Below are 2,316 nucleotides of genomic sequence, written 5' to 3' on the forward strand. Positions count from 1 at the left end.
AAATTTTTTATTATCTAAATGTTTCAAAGATTTCTCAAAATCTACATATAATCACAAGCTTATTTTAAATTTTTATTTTAAATAATAAAATTTAAGATATAGACAAAAACAAAAATTTAGCTTAAATTTAACAATTTTCTTTTGAAATTTCAGAAATATACCCTAATTCTGTGGGCGTCACAATATATACCTCGAAATATCAACAAAATTCAGTAAATATATGACAATGCTTGTGGACAAGATGATGCAAAAAAAAATTGATATAATATAGTCATAGTCTCTGCTATATGTGATTTTTGATATATTTTCTGATTTAATTTATTTAAAATTAAGAAAATCACAAATTTGAGTTGTAAACTCTTTACTAGTTATCTAAATGTTTCAAAGGCTTTGAACAATCTATATATAATTAAAAACTAATTTTAAACAACAAAATTTAAGATTTAGACAAAAAAATAATTTCCCTAAATTTAACAAAAACTTTAAAATATAACAGATTTAAAAATCTATATTTCGCAAATATTCCAGATCTGTATATAACACTAATAAGACTACTGCAAATCCATTCCAAACACCAAAAACTTTTGATATAATATATAGCTCTCTAGAACGTTAGAAATTAAGATCCAGTTGCAAACCCATCCCAAACACCAAAAACTTTTGATATAATATATATAGCTCTATAACGTTAGAAATTAAGATCCCGCTGCAAACCTATTTGAGGCGTGTAGCGATGGAGAAAACTTCGAAACATTTAAAGAGCGCTATTTCTCCAATATCACAGATCTGTGCATAGAATTAAGCAAAGATTTAGATATAGTATATAACTCTGTAAGACTTTAGAAATTAGGATCCCGCTGCAAACCTATTGGAGGCATGTAGCGATGGATAAAACTCCAAAATATAGTAGATTTAGAGACCGATATTTCTTCAATATCACAGATCTGTGCATAGAACTAAGCAAGATTTGGATATAGTATATAACTCTCTAAAACTTTAGAAATTAGGATCCCGCTGCAAACCTATTTCAGGCGTGTAGCGATCGATCCAGGAGTACATTCCAAGGCGACAACTTACACCTACATTGCCTGGTTATGTACACTTAATAATTCTATAGGCTCAATGTATAAGAAATTGAAGAGGTCTGTACTCAAAAGCAGTTCGGGGAATCAACCTGGTTCCAGGCTAGGAACTATGAAGAGATTTGCAATTACACTAACATCCGGAAATAATGGTAAACTTTCCAAACCAATAACTAAGATTTCCGGAGTAGAAATTACTAATTCAATGAAGGTGCGGTGATTCTTCAAGAAATCAAGCATTGGTGCATGAAACATCATATTTTTACAGAAGGGGAAGCTGATCCCTAGCGTTGGCGCATGGGACATCATATTTTTACAGAAGGGGAAGCTGATCCCTGCTGCTGCTGCTGTGTGGTGGCTTCGTCCGTACATTAGTAGAACTCGTGTAAAATTCTGCGAGGGCCTCCATGGCGTGAACTTGCACTTCAAGATTCAGTATGTAGTCCGCCGTCTCCTGAAGAAGGGTATCAAAGCCAATGCTTCTGCCACCGGGAACCAGCCTCTGCAGGGTCCCGAGTTTCCTGTCAATGGAGCCATCGTTATGGCTGGCTGTCTTTACATCAATATTTTTACAACATCGGGAACTGAGAGAGGCCAATCTCGTTCTCCTTGCCAGCGTTACGCTACGGTTTCGACGGAGGGAGGATTTCTTCATCTTCAGCGCCCCCATCATCTTTTCTCTGCGCAAGAGGTGAAGGTTCAAAGCTCGACTCCACGCAGAACCCTTTTTCGCAGTTTGAGCCAAGCACATGTCGGCTACGCGCCGAATGGCTCGCTGTCACTGCGTTTGGCTAGAGCGCCTTCTATGGATCTTTTGCAGCGCGGGGAGAAGACGGGTGAAGTAGACTTGAACTCTTGACATGTTCCTGCACTTCCCTTCCATGGCAACGAGATTTATGGGCTTCTATTCTTCTGCCTGGACAAGATCTTGGGGGCAGGCGATATAAAGCCAGTGAGGAAACAGATGTGGGGTAGCAGTTGGAGACCCTGTTATCTATTCTTCTGTGTATGTGCTTCGGCAACAAGCGGGCTGAGGAGACCCTGTTATCTGTACAGGGCATCATGTCGGAGCTCTCCCTGATCAACTGACGAAATCTTACCAATTCCAGAGTTCTTCTATCGTCGATAATGGCATGGTTCGCATAGAGGTTTGGGTTTTTGAAGGAAATGAGGGCGGGGCTGATTTTCCAGAATGAATTCAAATTTGAATTTCATTACCCCGCGCATAATTTAA

The 2,316-nt window shown here is 38.1% G+C and overlaps 1 pseudogene; it reads right to left on the reverse strand.

The window, feature by feature from the left end:
• Nucleotides 1-1,389: 1,389 nt before the first annotated feature.
• Nucleotides 1,390-1,968, reverse strand: LOC149148346 (transcription factor bHLH149-like; annotated as a pseudogene).
• Between the last annotated feature and the right edge of the window lie 348 nt (nt 1,969-2,316).

This window comes from Pinus tabuliformis, chromosome 9, assembly GCF_031772625.1.
Source record: "Pinus tabuliformis cultivar Carrire ecotype Pingquan chromosome 9, CPIR1, whole genome shotgun sequence".
Lineage (NCBI taxonomy): Eukaryota > Viridiplantae > Streptophyta > Pinopsida > Pinales > Pinaceae > Pinus > Pinus tabuliformis.